The sequence below is a fragment of the Strongylocentrotus purpuratus genome, unplaced genomic scaffold (assembly GCF_000002235.5).
Source record: "Strongylocentrotus purpuratus isolate Spur 01 unplaced genomic scaffold, Spur_5.0 spur5_scaffold_5, whole genome shotgun sequence".
NCBI lineage: Eukaryota > Metazoa > Echinodermata > Echinoidea > Camarodonta > Strongylocentrotidae > Strongylocentrotus > Strongylocentrotus purpuratus.
The window spans coordinates 14,290,705-14,318,450 of NW_022145611.1; the positions used below are offsets into that span (position 1 = coordinate 14,290,705).

The window sequence follows — 27,746 nt, forward strand, 5'->3', positions numbered from 1 at the left end:
TGTGGTTTGCGGTTGTGTTAGTGGTGGGTGTGCGTGTGTATAAGTATGAACCCATATATTCATTGATGTCAAATTATAATTTTGTTTATCATACCAATCTGCAGAGAACGCAAGTATGTGACAAACTCATGTTCTTTGGGGCGAGGGGAAATGAAATATTGGTAAAATGATGTCCTGATATAATATTCTCTTAGAAGCTATATACTTGAATCACATGACGTTCATTTGAAATACGTATCAACTTCGGAAATTGTCATCTGGTTTTCTTTAAAACATTTTTTCCACAAGGAAATCAATATTTTTTATATTTTTTATTTGAGCATTGATTGCTATATAGGCCAATAGACGAGTTTACTCACTACCAGTTCCTAGCAAAGGTTGGTATAGGCCTATGTATAATAAACTGTAATGACAAATGCAGACTGGAAAGTGGGAGCTGAAAATATGAACCCTTTATTTGGTATTGAAGAATTCAATAAATAAAATCAACATATAATGATTATGATACATCATATACAAATATAAAGCATATAGACCATAATAATGCTAATTATTGTGGTAATATTCATCTATACTACCATTTCATAATCTTAATACGTACTACAAATACTTTATGAAATTTGGCAAAGACTATTAAAAAAATCATTGACATCTGTAAACATTTGGGGATATCAGTGTTTTCACATTATTTTACTTTTCTTGTTTGAATGAGCAATGATTCTTTTAATAACTGTAAACAGGATTTAAAATGAGCACAAATAATACTAATGTCAACATTGATGTTGCGCCGTTTGGGAATTGTAAGTCTATGAATTAAGACGAGTCAGCCTATCTAACAACAACAACAACAATACTAATTACAAAATGAAAATAATAATAATAGTAGCAGTAACAATAATAATAATAACAATAATTATTATTATCAATTGATTTAACAATTCTGGCCAATAAAATGCTTCAGTATGGAGATTTTGTGGAATTTTATTAAATCATGTATACATAAATGCAAAGTAACGATGGTAACCCTTTTAACGTTAACGTTATCTGGGTAACATATATAACAGATACATTCGCACTTACACAATATAGACAACTTCATAGTTTACTAAGTAGAAGTGTCCACCAGACAGACCGTTGTAGATGAGATAAGAGAACTTGTGAATGGCAACTTTACAGCACATAAATAGCACATGATTTGACGAAAATCAATCTGTCTCATAAAACCACACGTAATTTTTTTGTTGGGCAATGCAAGAGCGAAAACAGTTATTTGTAGAATACATTATGTACAGAAAAATAGCGATTTTCCAACGTTTGTGGATGTTCTCTTTCTAAACTGCTGGATATCAATACAAACAGGCTCGGATCCGTTGATACGCCATGTTATGTTTGGTAGAGATGTCATTTTATGTCAAGTTTGTAGGGCCATTTGCGAGGGACTAGCTACTTTCATCGCTACACGGGACGCCAAGGAAAGGACTGTATACTAGACGAACTGAAAAGGAACGTTACAAGTGTCTCAAGGATCAACCTAAATGTACATAGTTTGCGGGAGCTTAATAGCGGAACTGCTTGCAACCCAGATCATGGAATCCTTTCCTGCACCCGTGGAAGCAGTTTCCGAGCTTGTAGGTTGGGAAGAAAGAATGGCAGAAACTGCAGTCGCTGACGCAAACGCGACGTCGGTCACGGCTGAATGCTTCTCCACCCCTCGTTAATCGGGAGAAGACGTCATCGTTGTCGCCCCCCTGCATCGCGTCCCACATTTCTAACTGTTGTTCATCGATGTCATTGTCGCCTTGGAGTTCGTCGACGTTCTGTTTGTCGTATGTTGGGAGAGCGTAGCTCTGGATGAAAACCAGTAGCGAGCAGATGAGAAGAAGGTATTGCGATAGCGTGTTCATTGTGGACTGTAGGCTGCAGCGGGAAACAAAATGAACAGAATGACTGTTAGTATAGTCAGATGGTATTGAGGTTAAGTAAGTTAGTAGACAGTAACGAAATCAAATTATACAACAATCTACTACTAATATCCGACTACTTTAAATCGTTCCTTATTCATTCGTGATCAACTTTTATAGTTCTTCTATAATAGTGTATTCATCAAAATGAAATTCTTGAATGATTCTATTTGCAATGATAAAGCAACCTGTGGCGTACATATCAATTGCCAACAAATGATGACGGTTAAGTGAATTAGAAGAATATTAACGAGGGAAAAGGACATTATGACATGTTTTATCCTTCTATAACTCCGCTCGATTGCTTTGCTCCCTCCATTTTAAAGTTCTAGTGCGACCCTTGGGAAAGTGTCTCACAATGTGCTGAAGAACCTGACGTATAATTACGCTCCGCCACTCCTTGTTAACTACATGTATAATCTATGCAAGATGTTGCTTTTGGTTGTATCTTTGGCATTCAGTCAAATTTGACTTTTTCCACCTTATCTGGTTCTTTAATCAAATCAGTCGATGTAGGCCTTATCTGCATGTAGGCCAATAATTTGAGAGCGTCTACTGCTGCCTCATTCCTCTGGTTATTTCTGTTCTTAATTCCTCTACCCCAGTAAATATGACTGTTTCTGTTACAGTCCATTACATTTCAACATATGGGCCTTAACCATTAATAATTTTTTCACTGTTTTGTGTTTCCTGCTTATGATAATTCCTCTCAACAGCTTATTTACTTGTCTCTTTGCTACAATAAAACTTTTGTGAGGATTCGATGAAATAGTTCGCGTCTTACCCTCCAGCGTCTTCTTTAAAAAACTTATGGTAATAAGTGATGATTTCAATATTATACCATTCTAAATACTACGTTTTTATTTGATGTGTACTCTGAATATAATAATTTTTTTGTGGTGATGATTTTGAAATGATTTAGATTGAATGATATTGCTACTTGACTATCGATTCTGTTGTAACAAAATGGTTTAAGAGAGATGCTTTATTCAATGGGTTAATATAATAAATGTAAGGGAAGAAATGAAAGCCATAGTTTAAATTTCACCGTTTATTACCGAACGGATGGGACGGGTTGTACCTTGGGTGCAAGTGTTAATAACTTTCCCCTGCAATGGGGTTGTGAGGAGAGGAGTATTCCGGCTAAGCCCTATGCCGACAAAGGAGAAACCTCGAAAACTTTGAAAAACCTGGGCCTCGTTGCATGAAATTTAGCATTGACGGTATCTTTGCAATTCATGGTAACTTCCATGGAAACCTTGTTTTGATTCATTGTTGAGTGACGTCGCCATGGTAGTTACCATCAGTGGTAAGTTTTAAGCCACGGGCCCAGGTTGTTCCAATTTTTCAAGGTTTCTCCTACATGACATTAAAATGGATGATATTCACGGAAAGGGGAAAACATCACGTACTTTTTGAAAGTCAATCTGTAGAAGATCAACTAGTTTTACTTGCATTACGCTTGCCTAACACATAGACAATGTATAGTCTTTATAAATACATTTTTCAAAACAGTCAATGTGCTAAAGGGTGTTTGATTTGTTTCAAAATATTTCACTTTCTCCACTTTTATAATCATCTTCATTTGTAATTGCGGGCAGATATATTTGTATTACGGGAAAGGTATCCAACGTGCATTAAAGAGATTAGATTTAAGATGAATGATGTATATAACGTCAAGATAGACGAAAACAGAAAGGTAGAAACTAAAAAAGTATTCAATCAATCTCGGCAAAAAGCCAGTTTCATTGTCAGTCATACACTAAAAGGGCGAATTTAAATCATTTAATACCTTTACCACATCTTATTCATATTTGAGGAATAGATTGCCATTTCCAATATCGGTGTCTGGTTACGACCGTGCCCTTTTGTTAATGCTTCTCATGGTCGTATATGAAGTGAGAATAGGTTGGGTAGTATATCGGTGTATTATCAGAGAGAAAGCGGCCAACCTGCCCCGGGTATTCTATTGAGTTAGCCAGCTTGGTATACCCGGTCATAATCGGTCTAATGACTAATGTACATATCATCCAATGAACCTTTTGACATGCGATCCAAAAGATCATCAGTATAGAGCAAATCTCTACAAATGCATCCATCTCTGACAAAGTAAATGGGTTATTGTACCCCTCATATCACACGTTATGAATCGATAATTACCATCCATCATTTTGATGGTCAGTTTTGTGCCTCCACGAGCCATCTTTTCTAGAGCGCATGACGGTTACTTAATCATTACAAAAGCTGGATTTGTGATGTAATATATTAAATCGAACCGTCTTTTCATCTTTTGGCCGTATTGTGATGATAATAAGCGAAGGCGTGATGGACGTGCGTTCGCCGACATGATATTTTTTCATTTTGTTGTATCTCATGGACTTTCTTTCGCGAGCACGCGCCGACGTCTCTTCGCCACAGCCTCCTAGCCGTGCTAAATAGAGTAACATGACACGGCCTATTCATAATGGAATCCATTGGTGGGGTGGAGGGATGAAAAAGAGAATGGATGGCCATGGCTCAACTGCGGACTGTCTCATCAAATGGCATTTCATCCACACACGTAGACCATCTTCAGACTTTATCACCTTTTCCATAAAAGACGAAGCAGAAAAAAAAACACACCACGAAATGAGAGCCATACATCGTCTCTTCATTCACGTATCGAATCGTGATTTTTCTAATGTAATTTACCAGGTTGATGCCTTCAGTCATGGAAGAAAAAACGAGAAGAAAGGTTCTTTCGAGAAAATGACTAGCCGTAGTGATATGTCCTTCATACTTGTCGTTGCGAGTAGACTAGCGCTGCGCCGATTAACCTTCAGCATTTTGTCTCAAATACAGAAAATAATAGCTCTGTCACAAGTAATACGTGTTGTACTATTAGACCCACACCGAAACTGCCTAGTATATCAAAAAAGAACTATGACTTAAATGGCGCCAGAGTAAACCACCAGGTATTGAAATCAGTTGCAAGGTTACATTTGAAATAACAATCACACTTTCTCTGGTAAAAAGCTTAATGTCATACTTCTAATTTGAGGGCGCTTATGTCGATTTAAATATTCGTTTTTATGATGCAAGCTCACAGTGATTGCACCATTGGTACCCATATCATTTATCATTATTATAAGGTTACGTTATCATAATATCTATAATAACTGACACATCAACAGGAAGGATCCTTCGAGGTATAACCTATAGAAGGGAAGAGAACTATATCATAAGCTGTCATGTTGCGGGGGAGTAAATAAATTGATATGACCGGAATGGTAAAAAGGTCTTCACATCCCACTCTCACCCCCTCCCTCAAGAGTTGGAAGTTTTTTAGGATGATTGATGATAAGTCTGAAGGAAAGACATCATTCTGGTGGACAGTCAATGTTCTTGCATACATTCAATGTTCTTCCATACTGTCAATGTTCTTCCATACTGTCAATGTTCTTGCATACATTCAATGTTCTTCCATACTGTCAATGTTCTTTCATACTGCCAATGTTCATGTTCTTGCATACTGTCTTGATAACACGAACGGATCCAAACTGCCAAGAAGCAGCAACTTAACCTACTTTGGCGATGACTTCGAGCCAGGCAGTGGATCGTTCAAAGTGTGAAAGTGAACACATTTTCTACGTATCAATGAAAGTAAAATGTCAAACACACATCTCTTGGAGAGAGAAAAATTAAACATTGCTCCTTTTATTATGCATTGAGCAGTCCAGTATTAAAGTGAGGAATAGCAAATCATAATTCTGGTCCGTCAGTTTAATGATTCTATCCGTGTAATCAACATAACAAGTTCAATATTAATCTTATAAAATCAGTATCACTTTTTGTAGTCTGTATCCATGATTTTTTTTTTATTGCTTTGTTAAGGAGTGTTATGTCCTTGAAACAAAGTAATTTTTTTCACTTTGATTTTGAATAAGCAACATTATTTGAGAAAATTGTTTACATCGCGCTTATTCCTTCGAAAAAGATATGAGCCATAAAGTTGCTCGATTGTGGAGGGAGTGGGTTTGGGGTAAAATCTCCTGGGGATAGAAAAGAAGAATAATTTGCCAGTCAACAACAAAATGAGAAACCAAGATTTTTCGCCAAGGATAAACAAGTACAAACATTTACACATTTGTCCATCCCTCCTTCTGAAAGCAATTTGATTGGATGACATCCCCATTCCCAAACGACATCTCTTGACACGACTTTTCGCTCAGTACATTGTTTGATTATTATAGAGGAAATGAGTTATAGCTTCAGTCATGTGTTAAACCCACATCGTCAGAGTCATAAGGGATTTATCACTTCACCTACTTCTCGGCTTTCTTTTCCCTCTATCCCTTTCATCCCAGTTTCTTTCTTTCATTCTTTTTTAATTAGCCAATGCCCTCCCCAATGCTACAGTGATACAATATTGACTGTAAGAGCACTTTGTGATCTTCCATTGGGGGTTGGTAAAGTTCAGGGTAAGAGAGCTCCTTGTCATCTCTTGCGATTGTTTAACTTCTACAATTTACATCCATGCGTCAACAGCAGCAAGTTGTTATAGACTTTGCACATTTCTATGTTGTAGCTATATTGTTCAGAATGTTGATATACATTACTCCCAACATCATTATCCCGTCCAAACCATGACCTCTCCCATGAGGCGCCCCAGACAACCCCATTTCCAATCAAGGATGTCAAGACCATCGTACACAGTCATCTGCGTCTCCACATTTGTCTTTTTTTCGTGTAAATCTCATCTTAGCAATTTCGTGCATGACCCTCTTTCCATATACCATCTTCACCTCGACAGCAACAATATTGACCTCGGCAGAATCCCATGTGCCAGCGTGCGTAACGCGGTTCAACGTCATCAGCTTGACTGAACCACACCGTTTCTATCTCGGCCCGCCGCTGGGAGCCGAATATCTCCACGGAACTAATGACATATCGGTCTGAAACTGGGATTGGTTGATTTCTATTGAACCTGAGATGAACTGATTACCCGTGAGAATCAAAAGCCTTCAGACACTGTCCATAGTTATTTCATCGCAGCAGCCGTTATTGCCTCCCACTAACATTGTTCTGGATATCATTCACACCCAAAAGAATGTAATTTCGGCTGACTGCATTTACTTTGATCAATATGATTTGCTTTGATGTTTCCATAGCCTACTTCATATGTGGGTGTCTCACTTTGGGGATTGTACTTTGCCGTGTTGCAATTGAAGGAAGATTTATAATACGACTTAAATCAACTTTCTGTATGTTATTCAGGAAAAGCCGTTCTCATTACTGCCCCCCACCCCCCACAAAAAAAAAAACATTCACAGTGGTTTGGAATAAATATATTCGATTGAATACACAATGACATTTCAATATGATAAAAATACACCAAAAAAGTACAAGGAACAATTAAAAAAGTTGTGACCCAAACGGCTTCTGAAAATGGGATAGACTTCATTTTTGCTCTTTGTTTTTGTATAAATTCCCCCTTTCAAATTCCTGGATCTGTTGTGACCACCCATGGCTCTTCTATGCACCCTTCGAATCTGTGTTTGGTGCTTATGTCGTCAGACAAGACCCTTTTTTATTTACTTACACAAATGTCTCTACAACCAAGTGTAGTAATGGGCACGGCGTAATAAAGATTATTAGCTTCCAAGTTTCAGACAAATGATGCAGAAAACTGGATAGGCCTTCAAAGATGAAACGTGTGCTCCTTTCGTATGGTGTTAGGTATTGGGTTGCAAATGGGTCTAAGCTTTGCTTTTGGGTAAACTTTTTTGTATAGTGGGAGGTCCACTGTTGAGGTGTCAGGAGTTTCGTTGGTGTAAAAAGATTTTTTTTGTTCGTAAAGCGATTGTCGCCGGAGCATCATGTTACCATCAAATCTGTAATCTTTCAATTGCACTTTTGACCTTAAACGTGCCGCTCTGTGGGAAATTCAAGTCCTACAAAATACTCATCCACCACACCTTAAAAGAGATGAACAGTAACATGATAGACAAAGAACATAAGAATAAGGGGGGGGGGGGTCATTCATGACGTTATTATCTTTTGTTCATGTTTTGGGTAACAGTCACCACAATCTATATATATGCATTTTATTCTTATAACTAGAAATAAGTAAATAATAAGAAAAATAAACAAATAAAGTTAGATTTATTCTGGTAAATGCATTCCTACAGTAAAAGAATATACCTTGAACTAAACGACCACGTCTTGTCTCATAATTTCTTTTAAGAGAAAGATATATATATATCTCATACCGTCTGTTCGAAGTCATTATTTTAAAGGGCATTTGGGATATTGTTATCATGTTGTACATCTCATTCTGCTCATTTTGATGATACATGTATAATATAATGCTGGCTTGTCTATCTAAATATATATTCATAAATAGATACAATAGTATTACGATTCAAAAGAAAATATCAGGAATTATCTGCAAGTGAAAATTAGATAACGGTTGAGTGTATGCATGGTATTTGCAATATAAAGAAGAGTTTTGCAAAAAAGTAGTTATCAGCAGTACGAGTAAGAAATTGTTTGTTTTTAATTCTTATTATCAGTTAGATTGAATAAATCAGTTTAAATCTATCTAAACTATTGATTTTTAAATGAAGTTAAATTGGATTACCTGTCATTATAGTACAAGTACACGACAACATAGAAACAATGAAAACAGAATATGGAAAGATTTCTTTGTGCGTTTTTAATTGATAAGCACTTGAACCCTACCAGGCAGCTTATCGACAAACACTTTTTGTACATAATTTGGTATAGTTTTTCGGTATTTAATGAACAATCATGTACGTCAGGAAATTTATTTTGTCAATTCGTTTACAAACAAATATTTGTAACAATTCCATGTGTGTGTGTGTATTTGCAGGCATATCCGTCTACCATGAAACGTGATTAACTGCACTTGGAAATGATGAACCAATCGAACCATCTATTGCTCCAGCATCAGAGACATAAACACAAGATATTGAGGTATGTTCTCTAAATGACATAATGCTTAATTTAATCAGCAAAATCACTTGTGACGAGTGGCGGATATCACTCTACTTTTCATATGATAGTAATACGTTTAGTTTTAAATGATAAATATGACATTTGACACTTTAAATAATAATAATAAATAGCAAAAATCAGTCCATTGTGTAATTGATTCTTGTTTTGTCATTAAGCATTTACCATACAAACATCCATAACAAAGCTAAAGAGGCAATCAAGTGAAAGGCAACTATTTAAAAGTCATTCCATTATTTTGAAGGTGCTATGAAAAAGAATTAATAAAGGTTGAAGAATTGTAAAACCGTCAGTCAGTCGAACCTGGCCATGTCCGAACTTTTGGGACATCTCAGTGGTCTAGTGGTTAAGGCATTGGTGGTATAAGCCAGGGATCCGGGTAAGATTCCCAGCGAAAACGTTCTTTTTTTCAACCTTTGCAAAAATACAGAATGGATGGCAGCAATAGATTACTTTGATAGAGCAAACCACCATTGTTCTCTAATTTTTCTTTCTCAAAATCAGAGTGTATACTAGAATTTGAACAGATCGGGCATTCTTTTTCGGGGTTTTAGGAGTGACATGTGCCTTCTTTATTGCATTGGTAGTTTTGAACCAACAACTATGAAGGTGATTGTACTTTAACGTTCATAATCATAAGCCTGATAAGCTGGATTCACAAAAATCCACTTACGGGTTCAATAACGATTGCAGTACTTCCAACGTCATAATAATAAGACACCAACAATATATGAGGAGGTCAATTAGGTTTTTCATATAGTTGCATTTTCATTTTAAAATATTCAGCCGGATTTGAATGAAGACCCATCGTGGCAATTCATTGCGCTCTTATTAAAAGTAGTAGTGCTCTGCAGTACCTATTTCAGTGTTGTAATATTTCTTATTCTATATGCTTATCAAAGTTTGCAATATGGATGTGAAATATTACTAGTTCATCCATTGAGGAATAGTGGCTATGTTATTCCACTAAGGTTGTTTGGCAAGACGTTAATCTACAATTGCCGCACCCAACCCAGGTGTAGTAAGTGGGCACCTCACTAAGTTATTCCCTGAAATGGACTGCACGCTATAACAGTTGCCAGAGCTACAAGAATCTTATTACAAGCGCTTACATAATATTACAATGTAACATGCACTTTCCAAGAGTAGAATATTGATATTAATATTACTCCTGAACCTGAAAAACTGGTTCACCACATGTTCATTTGGGATGTTCTTTACTTTTCATCTAATTGAGGATAATGATGACGTACATTGCACAACATTTGATATTGTATGTATTTTTAAAAGACTTCTAAAGAAACAGAAATCTCATTTGCCCAATCTGCTTAAATGTTCAATGGCATGATTTGAAATACTCTCCCACTTTTTCCCCTCCCCCAACGAATCGTGTTGTAAACAGGAAACATGTTCTGCATCCACCTACGCATAGAGTTCTACCTTTTGTCTGCGTTGTTACGTTCACTCTAATAAGATAATATAATAAAGCTGGTGTATGTAGGCTCGCGTTGAATCGGTCTCCTCCTCATGCTATTGTCCAAATTGGGCCATTATTGATGAAATATCAATGATATATGACTCAGCTGACAATGATACTATGAATCCATTACCAGCATCACGTAGGAAGAATCCACAAATTACCAGCCAATCATAATTCTTAGTGCTAGCACAGATGCAATCTCAATGCCTGTCTATTTTTAAATTTCCGAGTATGGAGTATGTTAAAAATTATATATTTTCTAAGAGTGGTTGTAAAATGAAAATGTTTATAATGCGTCCTTAGGAGGTTGGTTGAATCTAAGGGCTTCGCATGTTGGATGAAATTTAAGTACAACATTTCATAAAATAATGCGTTGAGCAAGAGGGGATAACGAACTCCCTTTTGTAATGAATCCAAAACGTATTCAATTAAGCTATTAATTTCTTCTCATCTTTTACAATACAACGTGTGCTTTTTTGCCTGAAATGTGTTTCGAGACTGATACGTAAGTGCAAAATATCGTTAGATTGCAAACCAATGTTAAATAGACTTTCAACATGCTCTCCTAAGTAATATAAAAAATGTTTTGGGGTAGATCAGACATTTGCAAAAACAAACCTTGGACTTGAGTATCATTTTATTAAGCTTCACCATCCATCCCCGATACTTAACTCTACACTCCCTCTCGACTGTCATAATTAACACATTGGAAGGAAATATGAAATAGGATAAGCAGCATTAGCATATAATTTGTCTATGTATGATATTAGAACAAAATATCAAAATTCATTAGAATACGGATTCTTATTCAATAGTATTGTACTAATTTGAATGGCTTAACATCAAATTGATTCTATAGGTTTCTTGTATGGAATATATAAATTTTGTCTTAAGCATCGTTTCATGGAATTAAGTGATGAAATATACAATGATAACTCCTAATCGAAGTTTTTGCCTATTAACATGACCAGCCTATACTTCATGATTGGAGTTCATACGTAGACTCGAATACACATTACAATGGGGGTGTATTCTGACCTTGGCTATTTGCAAGGGGTGGGAGAGGGGGGCACATCATCTGACAATCATTACTCCCTTCCCCTTTAATATCGATGTGTAAATCTAATTTTCACGAATAATGTTTGCTAATGCCCCATTCCGATGTGGCATGGGGACCGAGCAGTACACCAAAAATGATCGGCTTTCAAGAGCAATCTGATGATAATTAACTGTCTAATGGCGGTCATTTGTTCGAATTATATAAGGAGGGGGAGGCGCGCCCCCTTGCCCCCTTAACAAAAAGGAAGTGCTACCTACGAAGGTACACGAACTACGTCGCGGTTTTTCCAGGACCCCTTCTGGTGTTTGCGTAAAAGGCGCAGTTACGGGACATGCGCTTGTCCATGTCTAATTGGTTGAGCTTTTAAGGCACGTTACACGGTAGATGACTCTCCTCACTCGGCGTAGCGCGTGGAAATGGACATGAAGTGGCACTGGTATGCCACTTGAGAACTTTAATTCAGTAGAAAAGAAGCTTGAGTGTATTTGCTGAGTAAAGGACGGGGCTATTTTGACGATGACGGATCCTCACATCATGTACTTGATATTTTTGTGGGGGGTTCGGAATTCGTCACCCGTCTCTCTTTCGCTTGTAGTGTCGAACGACTGCACTCATCATCTTCAAGAAATGATGAGAACTTGCGAAAAGGCAGAATTATTGTGCTACCAAACACCTCACGTAGGCTAAGTGTGAAGGCGGATTAACAAGCATGACCATATATATTTATAAACATAACACGCACCTAATTATAAAAAGTCATGAGCATAAATAATTGATTGCTCTTTCTGTTAAAGGTAGGCCTATATTATGCTTTATGTTTAACTGTTTTTCGAAAGGAAAAAGTGTGTGAAATGTCAATAGGGTGTAAAGCCATCGTTGACACTTTAAATTCTGCTTCACAAAAAAAGCGAGAAAACGAAAATACACAATTTCTACCTAATTGGCGTGAATTGGCAATGCGAAATGTCAACTTAGCAAGGTCTGTACTCATTAGTGCTTTCTTTGTTTTTTCATATTCTTATTGTTTGTCTTTAAAGCAATGACACACTGAAATTATTCCTGCAGTCACATAAAGCAAACAAAACAATCCTTTTCGCTAGCGTGCTTCTTTGTTTAATTGCTTTGAACTTCTTACCCACATGCAATGAACCATATGCGATAAGAGCCTTACATGCACGGCATGAAAACAACCCCCGGTATTTGACTTATATGACTTCGTACTATAATGTTTTCATGTATGGTTTTCGTTTAATCACAAAACGGGGCGAGCACCCATTGTATACACAATCGTCGTGGGACTGAGATAAGCGGGGGCGTGTGATAAAAATGGAGTGATTTTTCGAATACAGAGCGCCTCGGATATTGCATTGCAACTTGTTTTTCACGGCATTCCTCGTAAATTATACCCATTTAATGTAATATAGATTTGTGCTTTTCCGTTATTTTCCAGCGTTGATTGACATCCAAGCTAGGGTTCATATTCTGGAGATACATTTCGAGGCCGTAATCTTATCTCAAACCGTCCAATGCGATGTTTTATTACTTATTGGAAAGTTCTATCTTTTATCTACCGATTTCGATGTACCATGAATCTTTTGGCTCAGACAATCAAATCAGGTCATCAAAACTTTTGGGATGTCAAAAATGCATTCAATATTATTCCTGTACTTAGGCCCATATTGACTCTTATTTCAGGCACTTGCCCTAGCCTTTTTCCAGCCGTCTGTATATTGGACGCTGATTTAGATTTTTCTCCCATTTCGAAGAGATGTTGCAAGGATTTTGCATGGGAATATCCAATGACCTTTGATTTGAAAAAATAATGAGACGACCATGCACCAAGTGATATACACTCATTTTCAGAGACGGGTATTGGAGACAGAGAAAGAGAGAGAGAGAGAAAGGGAAAGAGAGAGTGGAGAGGGGAGATGGGGAAGAGGAGGGAAGTAGGGAAACAGAGCGATACATGAAAGCGGAAAGTGGTGGAGAGGGGGAACAGAGTGGGAGCGGGAAAGAGGGCTTTGTCGGATATTGTGTATGCGCGAAAGTGAAAGTGGGGGAGGGGGGGGGGGGGGCGTAAGGGGACCTTGAGAGAGAGAGAGAACCCAGGAAAAGGTAGAAAGGTGAAGGGTGAAGATCACATTCAAAGATGAAATATATCTTATGAAGATATGGACTTACTGCACGAAGAACGACTGTACAAACTTTGAATCGAGTCTATTATTTATAAAGAGAAACATGGGGAGAGTGAACGTGTGTGTGTGGTGTGCGTGTGCGTGCGTTTGCGCACGTGTGTGTGTTTGTGTGTGTGTGGGTATGCGTGCGTGTGTGTGTGTATGTCTATGGAAAGGAGAGAGCGAGAAAGCGAGAGGTGAGAGCAATAAACCTGGAGAGCCTTTACAGAGGATTGGGTTGGGATACATAAGAGTCGAGTCTCAAAGTAAGACACGATAACATCTTCAGAAGATATGAACATACCGTGTGAATGAATGCGTTCTATTTCTTTTTTTTTAGCGCAATATTACTACATAGGAAAGACTAAGCCTGGCATCGGATAATTTTATTGGAAAGAGATATGGAGAGAAAGAGAGAGAGAGAGAGAGAGAGAGAGAATGAGTCACAGAGGGAGAGTGGGCCCGGCGGACAATGGATCAGAAGATGTGGAAGTTTCACCGATAGGGATATAATTGAGACCCAACCACTTGCAGAAATTATCACATTTTAATGTGCTAAAAAAATGTGATACGCCGATGATACTCTCTTGAGGCGGAAGAGGATTTTGAGATGTTTTCGCGGGAAATATTGGAATTGGACGCTGAATGGCTGGCAACAAAGATCCCTCAAAGGACAAAGGTGGAGATATGCTTTACAGAAATTACCGCTGAAAATATATACCAGTTCGTAAAAGAAGATAATTCATCAAACTTTCATGAATATATTAACTACTTTGGTGCTATGTCAGTCTCTGTTTTTTTTTTTTTATATAAACATTTAATGAGCTTCTTCTCTTCCCATATATGATATTAATGGCTTTTTACACTTGCTCATCAACGGTCCCGTTTCACAAAACTTACCATTGATGGTGACTTTACCATCAATGGTAACTCTCATGGAAACCTTGATTTTGATTGGTTGTCTAACATGTCTAATATATGAAAATACTTATTATATATGACGTTCCCACGCCATAATTTTGGAAAGAACTATACTCTCACGTTATTCACAACAGACCCAATTATATGTGTGTGCGCGTGTGTTTGTGTGGGTTTGTTTGTGTGGGTGTGTTTGTGTCTGTAGTGTGTTGTCTACATTCAAATCTATATAAATCTAGATACATAACATCTTGATGCATAAAAAAACATCCACTACAAAGAAGGTAATAGTGAGAAAAATAATTGATCGGTTTATTGCACAATGACTGTATATACTGGAAACATCAAGATGGCTGTGGGAGAGAGGGAGAGGGTGAGAGTGGTCAAGGCATCTGTAATTTATTGTTAAAGTCGCATGAAAGACATGCAGTAATTTGCTACCGAAATTTATTCATTAGACCTGTGACATCTTTCCTTTATCAACATATTTTGACCTTTGCATTACGTGTTTGTCGTCATCAGACTGTGCTGTGTCTGGCAGTGATGTACGAGTACTGTTGCACCCCCTCCCACATGGGAAGATAAAGAGAGAATATGATACGACCATTCTATCTTTCCAGCAAGAAACAGAGTGCCCTCGACCCTATAAGCTGGGCGTGCCACACATCTTAATCGCAAGTAAAGTACGCCGCCATTGATTTAAGATTCCATGATATTATTCGCCGAGATCTCAAAATTGCTTCGTCCAGACACCCACCTTTCCAGTAACTGCACCTGCCTTCCTAACAAAAATGAAAAGGGAAAACTCCAGAGGCACATGAAACATCGGAACTATTCTGACTATTTTCTTTAATGTGTGATTATATATCCGCTTTTTTCTTGTTTCTGATTCATTCTTATCTGTCATAACCAAACCTTAAAAACATTTTAAGACACTGTAACGCAAATGATTTACTAAGGTACTCATCTATTCTTATTAGATAATTTTCGGTCGTTTGCTTCACGCTGCTCTAAGTAGTCATAGTAATTATTTTTAAAAAAATTGTGAGTAGTAATACCTCTTTTGCTACCGGACATTTTGATTACGGACATCTTCGATTTACTGTTTACACAATCATTGTTAGAAATAGTTTTAGTTATTGATGCATAATATGGTATTAGCAATCTTATCCCATCTCTGTTACCATTTGTAAGTATAGTATAAAGGAAGGAGTGCATTACTGTGAAAGTAAGTGAAGTGTGTTGTGTTCATAAGTATAGAAGTTAAGACCGGTTCTGAACTTTCCTTTTGTATTTTACCGACATAGCTGCCACTGCTGTAATGTATTTACAACTGCACCATGTTTCGGTGAAGGCGTACATAGAGCGATTTCCTGTTAAATCGAGCCTCAACGCGCGCGCGTTATGCAGTTGTAGATGCATTGTGGGACATGGCTGACGACACATCGGGACTTTGCGAGCAGCAGATGGCAGTATACGTATAGATTAAGTAGTGTCGGTATAATACCCTGCCTTTAAGTAGTTATGCGGTAGTGACGTTAAATCTGTATTTTCAGCCACAATGAGGCTCTGCATAGCTTGCACTAGAGAATCTACCTAAGATTATTTTCATAGTTATTAAACGTCTTATCGCGCTAAATCCGCATTACCGTTATAGAATAATTTGTTAAAACACCCTAACTCTGCACTTTAAATATCAAATATGTTACGTGTGCCTAACTAGTCCACTAAAAGTGACAGACCGTCTGTAACATGTACAATGTACAATAATTAATCATTGTTTTTCACATTCTATTAAAAGGTTTTGTGGACCAGGATACTATTGAAAGCACTCATGTAAAGACCCCATAGTGAAGTACGTAATCCCAGGACTCCTATCCATCTAGCTAATGGAAATCAACTGACAAGTCTAGGCATTGACAGGGGATAGAGAGAGAGAGAGAGAGAGAGAGAGACAGAGACAGAGAGAGATAAAGAAAGAGAGAGAGAGAGGGAGAGAAAGAGGGAGAGGACGATAAAGAGAAAAAGAAAGAGAGAGAGAGAGAGAAACCGTACGAGAGATTCTTTTCAAGACACTCACGATAACTTATAAGGGATTTTAAACCTTGAGCCATAAATTTACTTTAATATCCGCGAAGGATGATGATGATGTTGTAAGTGGTTGCCCGAATATTCAAATCGTTTTGCTAATTTTTTACCATCTCACGAATGTCATACAAGTGCAGAAACGATTTCAAAACCTTAATTCACCTTATCGCAATGAAACAAAAATAAAATCAAGTAGACCATGACAACTATTTCTTGGTATATCTTTCATTTGTGTTAAAAAATGGTGTTAAGTGCATTGTCAGTACCACTGTCTGCTACCTACCAATCAATGTATTACACTAATAGGATGTTATCGTGACTATTCTATTGAGAAGGGGAAGCATAAGTGACATTCAATTGGTACGTCATTAACCTTACCGTCCTGGAAAAACCACTTCCTATTGAATTTATTTCTCTCAATCGGCGAAGTTAGAAAGAAAAAACCCCAGAACAAAACAAAAATAAAAACATGATAAAACATCCAGTCCTTTCTTTCCCTCTCTGCACATTTGATTGAATAATGAATCAAATCATGCAAATAGCATGCACAGATTCCCACAAGACGACACGTTCGGTCGGAAGAATTCAAAGCAATTGACGGAGAGAAAGAGTTGGCAGGCAAGTAAAAGAAAGAAAAAAGAAAACGAGTCGGGAATTAGCAGTCCGAATCGGTCTTTTATTTCCGCGCCGTTGATAATGAGACAAAGAGCATTGAATCAATGTGACGTGAGAATGCCAGGCGTTGAGAAAGTGATGATACTTCCTCGATGCAGTGACGGCATCATGTTTCCCCCTTTTTACTCTTCATTGTTTTTTTTCTTTCATCTTAACTTTGTTGATAAGAACATTGCAAAAGTACAACAAGAAAAAGGTACTGTTAAACTCAGATGGTGCCAGACAATAGATTTTACCATGGGTTTCGTGTGCAAATCTGATGTGAACTTGCACAACTCGCACGCCCTTAGATGTTTGCAAAACCACATTTATAACTTTGGAAACAATGTCTAAGGATGTGAATTCTTGCAGTCTTGAACTCATTGCAGATCTTAGCTTTACTCTCATACCCGCACCCACCCTTTCCCCACCCTCACCCACACTCCGATACTAGCCCCGACCTGTAACTTAATTAAACTCCCATGCTTTATTACATTGGCCAATGAGGCATGGTGGCTAACCTGCCACCCTAAATCATCTGTTTCTAAAACCATCACGCCATTTTCTCGGTACTTACCAATAACCGTTCTTGTGAAGTATTGGCAAATGCATCTTGGATCACGTTCAACTTGCTGGTCTATTTACCAATTATTACGGGATATTTGCATTTGTATACCGTGTGATTGTAACGTGGGTTCGGATGTGGGTGTGGGTAGCGTGACTTTGTGCGTGGTGTGTGTTAACGGATGTGTGCATTTGACCTTGGGTGTTTCCTTCGGTACAAATTTTCATTTTCTCTGTCTCCTACTTCAATTTCTTAAGATTGATATCTATCTTAAAATCGCATTTAATCGCATTGGCAAGAAAATCCGATTATAACTGCTTTCATCTTTTGGCGGTATTAATACAATAGTTTAGGGCCATGTCGTGCATAAAATTTAGTTTTGAGAAAAAAATAACCATTTCCAACAACCAAAAAAATCATATATTGAGATTTGATGATGTTTTATGGTACTCTTGATTCGGAGACATTTTTAGATATATCAACTTAGTCAAAATCAGATTATTAGATTAATGTTTGATGATACATAATGATAGAGACAATACAGTTTGTTTTTCTATAACACGTAACATGTTGTCATTTTGCGCTTCTTTGCTGAGAGAAGGATATTGTTAGGTCTACTTTACAAGGTAGATTAGTTTTGTTATCGAGTTATTTACTTAAGCTGTTTACTTGCTGAAGGGCAATTTTTCCACTTTCAAGTTAACCGATACAAATGGGAGAAGCGGTGTTATTTGTTCTCTCCTGTTTAAGGGAAAAACTTCCCTGCTCATGAACTTCCAGGAAAACAAAATCTCCAATATCCACTGGCAAACATTGACTGAATGCCTTACAAGGTTATGCAGGCATTAAAGATTTCGTCATACTTGAGCGGAATGATGTTTCTAGGACCTGTAGAACGACTGAGTACGTGCATTTGATTTGATTTTGAATATACCCCATTTCTCGGAGCATTCCTTAAACTATGATTACATATTTTAAACAGTTGGCGACTTGCTGTGTTTTATTCCCCGGTGCATGTTACATAATGATGGTTGATAGCCCAATTAGAAAGTAATTCTAATCGCAGTGAGATCCACACTGTTAACAGTAATGAAATTAAGCTGTCATATCGATCATAGTTTTTCTTTCTCATCGTCATACAATTCTGTTCTGTAGACGTGGCCTTAGGCTCATGGGTATATCTCATTCACACTTCGATGGCCGATTTAAACATTTCCAATAGCATCATTGATCCCCGCCCATGCTTCTGGTAATGAACCTTCGTGCCTATTTACCACGTTAAAAAACCCGAAACACAATGAGTTACGAAACGGTATGGATGTTGTTTCTGTAACATTGCTGTTCTAAAGAACGGGAGTACTATATAGGAAAGAAATCAGAATATAGGGGATTGAAAAATTTGACTTTTTATTGTCTTGAGTAAGACAAAATAATGCTCTATACCGTGACAAAATTATGCAATTACTGCCTGACTCAAGTAGTAGAATTTTCCATCTAAACGTATGAAAGACATTTCGTACTACTTTCCTTCCTTTTAACAATTCCCATCAATCCTTTTTGAACATGTTTGAGAATACTTGTTAATCATTAATTTTCTTCTTTCTATACTTCTCGGTAACTTATCAGTCATTTTTAAAAGCCAGCGTCCGTATCGCAGAAAGTCCTTGCTACATGTTAATCTCGTGTCCATTTCAAGGAAACCCAAATTCAAGGAGCGTCCGAGAAGAAGACAATTCGTGACATTCTACGGAAGTCAACGTTTCTCCACAATAGTGCAACTCTTGCCCTAGGGGTAGTGCATGATCGCGCCTCTGCTCTTCATGATTACACCACGCCAAAAGGCGCGTGCCCTATCCCATCGCAACAGATAATCGCCATTCTTTGTATCCGTCAGCCCCAATTTTCCTTCCGACCCCACTGCCCATTTGAAAAGTAAAAACAAACGTCCAGGGGAATAGAGCATTATCCATTAAAATGAATTAAAGCCGACGGGCACCAATTATTATCAGATCTGTTTTTAGTTGCGTTTTAAGGTTGAGGATGTGGACGAAATGATGACTTTTCAAATGCGTGGGTAACCAATCCCTTACCTTAATCCCCTATACAGCGCCATGAAACAAAATAGGGATACCTGGAGAAACAGAACGGCGTATATCAAACTATAATTTTGGTTTAAAATGCTCCTAATCTTCGTCTTCCCTACCCTGGGTAAAAATCATAATTCATAGCATGTCTTTGAAATATATAGGTATAATCATGCAGAATTAAGTATGTGTCCTTATTTAAACCAAAGTCATCCATCAATTACTGTATGCATCCTTTTTATTCAAAAGAAAAAACAAGAAACGCGTCTGTGGAAGCCGTAATCGCATTTTTTTGTATAAATGTTTATCCGAATTAGCGAGGACATGTCCTTGCTCAGTGCCATACAAATTATCCAAACTCCCGTTACACTGTGGAGTAGACGTTTGCCTTCCACATCAATGTAAATGCAACCAAATTTATTACTGAAATATAAGCCAATACTGTAGAGCCATCTTATATTAGGTTACACTTCAGTCAGTCTTATTAACACGTTGATAAAATAGTCGTTCGTTGCTTGGACATGCTGACTATCCATTTCCAATTTATTAAACAAAACATGTTTCGAACTCCAGTGCTGAAGCAAAAAGTTTTGATTTCTAGGGTATAGCTTGTTACAATGTGTTTCATTGCTTTTATTGAGTCAGATTTAAAGGGACTTATGAATAAATAGAATTGATAAATACGAACAGAAGTTGTAACTCTGTATGAAATGAATCAGTCAATTCACTAACAATATATGAACTGGTGAATTACAAGCTGATTTATGTGTAGGTATTTACTGGGGGACGTACATTAAATTAAGGTTGTAAAAAGGTTGTAACTCGGATTTGATAGTACATTAAAGATGTTTTTATTTCTCTCTTTAACATAGTTGTGTAATTAAAAGCATATGATACATGTTTTCTAAGCAGTCAGGTAAAGCAATCATAATTTTAAAAAAAAATCAATATCAAATGAAAAAAAGTTCCACTCAGACACGGTCCGAAAATCTGAATCTTACTTTTGATTCAAATCAAAAGACGACACTTTCCGGATGAATTTTAAGAAAACAACAACTCAAATACACAAACAAACAACAAATTATGATCTCCTATTGATGCACTATTACTGCATTTCTTTCATCAATAATTACTAACTAATAAAGGCTATGTGGAGGTTCTGTGATTGGAGAAAATTGAAAAATAAATAATTCACCATGTACCGCTGCTGAAAATTGGCCTGTACGGCCTCTAAATCCATTCAGACAAAATCTCTTCCACACCTGCGAATGTCAGCAGACGTGATAAGCCATGTGGAACACACATTACAACATATAAATGGCGCCATACAAGTGCTGTGGATCTTCATCATCAACATCAAGAGGAACGTGTTTTAGTCATAAAAAGTATGAATAGTCATCAACATTACTGTACTGTTTGGATTATTCTTAACTATGGTGCCCGATAAAGGCATGTCATCTGCACTTTTAAAGATAATACAACATCTATAGATAACAAATATGCACTTCAACCAGATATATTTCATTCATATTAGGATAAGTGTATCTATGAGTGCTATTATATATGATATGTATATATATATATATATATATATATATAGCATTCCATAGATAGATAAAGATATATATATATATTATATATCTCGTGAAAATATTTGATAAAAGAGTGATACAGTTCGAATATTCTTTTTTCTATATTGCTTTCAAACATTAAAGAGTGTAACATTCCTTTTATGGTTACTGCAGGTGCTCCATCGATTTGATCATGCAAAATTTTCACTGTGCTCACAACGCTAGTGATGTAGAATCAGTGTTCCAACGGCTATACGTTTGGTTCATGATGAGGGTTACGTAAAGTTATTAGTTTAGGGTTAAAGATAAAATTCGACTAAAGCGAAAAATTGACCCATTTGGCAATTGAACCGGGGTATATGTCGTATAATGTATTTCGCAAACCCCACATTGCCCTAAATTACCTGTAGATAAACTGCTGTGCCAAAGGAGTGCTTGAATACTCCGTGGGCTGTTATTTCGATCAGATTAATTTCAAAGCAAACGGTAGATAGAAGATTAGAATTGTAATAACTGCACTTACTTTCCCGCCCTAAAACCTCTCATGCTCATATAATAATAAATGCTGCCGACAGGTTCGTTGCACTCGGGTCCGTTTTGGGTTGACATTTTCTAGGTTTCCATTTGTTATCGTAATCATTTAGATTATTAAGGTGCCATATTTCTCAGCTTTTAAGGTAGGGAAAAAATTAGAAAGCATATTTTTTCTTCAAACCGTGCGTAAGGCAATGGATGTTGCTTATCTCTAATGCATCTTAAGGATTCGGACATCCACTTTTCAACAAATGCTGAATTTTGCGAATGACAATTGCATCTCTTACATAATTTGTATTTCCAATATATTAAAAAAGGGACATCACGACCAATCAAGAGTGTACGCAAATTGCAAGTTTTTAGAGATATCAAAGAAATGATTGAATAAATAATTATGATCATGTACATGTTCTCGATAAAGGTATTTTCGTTATTAAAAAAAAAATCTCATCTGAGATGACGTTGTAAGAGATTTAAACAAAAAATGTTTACAATAAGCTAATTCATCCTAGGTCAGAAAACATTTCTTAGATATTGAGCATCTTCTATAAAACAAAGTCATGGTGGAAATATAAATTGTGCAAAACACCGGTGGCGAATATGGCACGAGCATGTTGTAAACTTAAGGGATTACTTTTGTTAATGGCTTCTTTTGCCACATTTAAAATAAATTTCATTCTAAATTTGTCGTCTCATCTCATGTTACACATTTACATTTTTTTTCTCAATCACACTCTTCCTTTGCCACTGCGTCTCTATAATCATAATTCCCCCGGCATCTTTTCTCGGTTCCTCCTTTATCCCTGCCCGTCTCTCTTCTCACCTTCTCTCCCCGATTTCCGCCTGGTATCTTGTGCCTTCGATCAACATGTTCCACCTCTTTTTCTCTCCATGTCTAAAGCCTCGATTAACCCCACTCACTACTCTCCTTAACCAGTCGACCACACCATCCATAGACAAATCAAGAAGGGTAAGGGGGATAGAATTGGATAATACTCCAAATTAGGCGAATCTTGTCTTCCCGGGGAAACCAGAGAAGTCAATATTCTCACAATGAATGGGTCCCGAGGGATATCCTCCACACCACTTAGAAGCTCCCTAGAGACAAGGACGGTCTCAGTCATATCCATAGTGCCTCCGTGTCTCCTTACAATGATGAGCTGGAATTCCGCAGGTATTATAATCACGATCATACGACACCTGTTATTCGGTGTTGACTTTTAGGCGTTTTAAATGGAGCTGTGTTCTTTCTCATGAATGAAGAATTCTATATGGATTTTTCGACAATGCGAGATCTGGGATAAGTGAATACAAGTCGGAATGCATCTTTTCTTCCTTGAATATTAAATAAAATTTGATACCATTTCAACCTAAATCAAAGAATATTTGAGTTTACCACCACTCATCAATAACTGTTTTAACGATTTTTTTAAACGTCATTTAAATCACTGACATCATTATCGTAGTTATAATTATAATGATGATGATGATTATTATTATCTCTATTATCAATATTATCATCATCATGATCATCATTATTACTATCATTATTATATTAATTATCATAATAATCTCAAACTTCAGCCTTCAGTATTCTTATTTTTTACTAATCTGTCAGAAAAAAGTTACACAAATGCATCTTAGATACACCCATGTACTCACGAAACGCACACACATTTGCGCCTATACACCCCCTAATTCAGCTTTGTTTCATCATTCTCTCTAATATGTACACTCATTGTCTTTCATTTGTCGAGAGTTACCAATTTTTCTATTTTATTATTACCTTTAGATTACATCACGTAATAAAAGGCAGCAGTAAAATAAAGTATACACACAGCCAAATAAGTATCTGCTATATTCCGTAATATTTATTTCAATATTTTATCTTGTTTAATTTGTGTGTTCATTATAACTTATGTATGTTTATAGGATTTGTAAAAATGTTTTTGATTATGTTGATACAGGGCCCCTTGGTCGAGCAGTTTTTATAACTGAAAGGGCTACCCTGTCACAATAAAATATTTAAAAAATAAAAAAAAGCATTTTTAAGAATGCGATTCCCTAACGAAACGCATACACATTTGCGCCTATACACCCCTAATTCAGCTTTGTTTCATCATTCTCTCTAATATGTACACTCATTGTCTTTCATTTGTCGAGAGTTACCAATTCTTGTGTTATATTATTACCTTTAGATTACATCACGTAATAAAAGGCAGCAGTAAAATAAAGTATACACACAGCAAAATAAGTATCTGCTATATTCCGTAATAAGCATTTTTAAGAATGCGATTTCCTAGCTCAGGCATGGTATTACGGATACAGGTTGTTCTTGCATAATTACAAGACACATGAGACTCATTTGCAAAAAATGGAAGGCTATACGAACAAGGCAGTATTTACAGATGAAGACAACTACAAAGGGTAACCTTGCTCGAAACTACTACCTTGAAATACGTCATAATTTGAGACCTCAATATTTCTTCTTTAGAAAAATTGCATGCATCTAGTAGTATACAATTCCGTAAATGGAGTTCTACTTCTCTGAATAGTACGCATAATGTGTTTTATTCTTTGATACACGATTCTAAAAACAGGCATTTGCTCTGAGCCAGCAGTTTATCAAAATACGAAGTTTTCTTGTCAATTGTTTTCATTTTACGTTGAAAATCGACGGATAAGCTAGGCCACTCCAGAATAAAATAACCACGCAAATAACCACGCAATAAGCGACTACTGCTACTTCGACTACTACTACTACTACTACTACTACCCCTACTAATACTTTTACTTCTACTACTACTACTTGTAGTAATAACAATTAATATTGTCAATATTTTTTTTGTTCCTCTGGATAATATTGCTTTGTTGAAATATAAATTTTATGATTATTAATGCTGTTGTATATACGTTTTTTGCTTTAAGTTTAGATAATGGTTAACTATAAATCATTGTAAAAAATATTTGTAAGGTCAGCAACGATCCCTCTCTCAGGGACATGGGATTAATACATTGTCATATATCGGCTTGACCGACATTATAATGAGTATAATTTATAAATAAGTATGATTTATAAGATTTCACCTTAGAGAACGGAAGGCATCGAGGTTGAAAGCGCGTGGGACTATTTTGTTTTGCTAATCTTTAATGAGTATTTCTACCATTATTTACCGGCACTCGAATTACTGAACCAGAACTATGCCGACATGTAATTTATTTAAGGCCGATAGTTGTTACAGCTATTGTGGAATATTTTAGACTGTTACTTTAGAGGAAAAAATATATTACGGTAAAAAGTGTGGGGGAGGGAAACCTCCACTAACATGATTAGCTAGGCTTCGTCGTATGTTTTTATGTTCCTCTTAATAAGATTATCATAAGGTGATATTTTATTACAGATTTTGATAATTTACAATTAAAAAAAAGCTTTGCAATAAGATAACACGAGTAGGTACTAACTTGCGATTTTATAGAATATTTACTTGGAGGTGTAGCATGATCTAAACGATTTACATATTATAATCAACCAAAGGCAGTTCAATAGCCTTGTATATCACCTATTTAAAGGTGCGAATATAACGACATAATTTCTGTGGGCTAAACAAATTATGATAATGAAATTGACCTTAATTTGATTTTTAAAAGTCTATCTGATCGTGTTGTTTGCTATCTGCAATATTATAAAAGTCCACACTTTGAGGAAAACAAAAATATTTGTCTTAAGGGAGGTGGCAATGTCGAAAGTGACAAGAAAGTAAGTATACATAAAACTACGGAATTATGTGAAAATGGGCGTAAATATGCACACTTTTATTATCTGAATCACAAAAAATATATTCACTTCTTTAACATATATGCGCTATACAATTTGTAAGTGATTGCATCTAATTTGTAATATCTTGGAGATATTTCAAAATTCAGCAAATAGAAGCCGATCTGTTATTACATATTCTTTAATCCTATAAGATTACTATCCATCTTCTTAATACTGAGAACAAATAATACATTTTAACAAATTTGTTTCCTGTGGGAAATGAAATAATATCAGATAAAACTAACAAATTACGTCGGAATCACCGCAACCTATTTCACCGAATTCATTTTGTTCTTCAGCTAAACAAAACTAAAAATGAAATTTAAAAAATAAAAAAAAGGAGGGAGATTAATAGACGCCATCATTTCGTCAACATCTCCTACAAAATGTGATAGATTATTTAAAGCATCTGTCCAAATAAATCACAGGCGCAATTATTGCCGTTACAGTTTGGAAGAAGAATTAGTCTCCGAACAATCATTAGGCTAGCAATGCCAGCAATGAAGGTGACAAGAGGCAATTATAGAAATGTTATTGATGTATACCTTCACAGAAAGTTCGCTTTGGGAAAAAACGCTCATAAATTATTGAGGTGGATATTTTTCCATGAATTGAAGTGATGATGTATGTCAAGAGCAGTAAGATTGATATACATAGTAGTTACAAGTGTACTTATATATTGTTATTAGCTAAGTGGTTTAAAAAGAAAATGCAAACAAAACTGATGATAGTACGAAGGCATTTATATGCATCTCTCAGCAGGGGAGACTTTTATGAAGAAACCATAAAATTGAATAAAAAAATGACTTTTCTTTGATGATATAACAGCTTTGCCTAGTTTTTATCTCAGCTTTGAAATGAAATCAAGACAAAATGCAGTCCTCCTGATCAGAAGTAAATTTTGCATGAACACGATTACAAAGAATGTCTAAAAATTCATCCCAAGTCAATTTCAATAGCCCTATCTATCATCTTTTGAAATGTGCAAACATTACGATGAAGTATTACGTAATCTGAACATGATTTCTACGGGATATACAAAAGGATATTAAAGTTGCCCTTGAGATGAAATTTGGAAAGTCTTTGCGATTTTGTTCACATAGGATTTCCTCCTTTTTTTACTGATAGAAAATAAAGCAACCACGCTTTCTTTATAATTTGATATTCCAATTCACTGCAACTACCTGTTTTATATGACTTTAAGAAAAACAACATTTCATTACAAACATTAATGACAGAAAGGAAAAATAAATTGAACAAATTGTGAAAACATTTTACACCATCACGCTTGTAGGAGAAAATCTGTTTTGTCTTTATTTTTCGGCACAGTTGACTTTTCCTGAAGTAAAGTAATATTTGAATAAATGGAATCTAAAATCATCCTGAAATAGTTTCACGACCTGCCACCGCATGGTCGTTAATATGGTACGATTATATATATATATTAACAAAAAGAAATGCCTTTGAAGAGCGTGAAAAGAACAAATAGCGAACAAGACTCACCTTAAAAGTGTGTATGCGATAGACAGGCGACGGGTGGCGGTTTGCAGTTTTGCTCGACTATTATATTACTGTTGTTCGTCTTGCTTTTCCACTACACTGCATAAAAAGAGAAGGTCGGTCTATTGTTTAGATGTCCTCCAAATACTCTGTCTTTTATCCCTAAATGGCTAATCTCGATGTTGTTCGTTGCTTCCTTTCTCACTCACTGCCTCCTTGCCCGTAAACTCGACCATTTTATACACTCATTCAGGCAACCTGTCATGGTTGAGGAGTTGCCATGGTTACCCGCCGACAGACTTCCCGAGTCACTTTTTCTTCTC

The 27,746-nt window shown here is 36.4% G+C and overlaps 1 long non-coding RNA gene across 1 annotated transcript; it reads right to left on the reverse strand.

Annotated features, from left to right (window-relative positions):
- Positions 1 to 430: 430 nt before the first annotated feature.
- LOC752090 lies at positions 431 to 27,746 on the reverse strand. Its single transcript, XR_972749.2, has 2 exons — positions 27,427 to 27,746; positions 431 to 1,917 (listed from the first exon to the last, which is right to left on the reverse strand). It is a non-coding gene; the product is annotated as an uncharacterized LOC752090 (long non-coding RNA).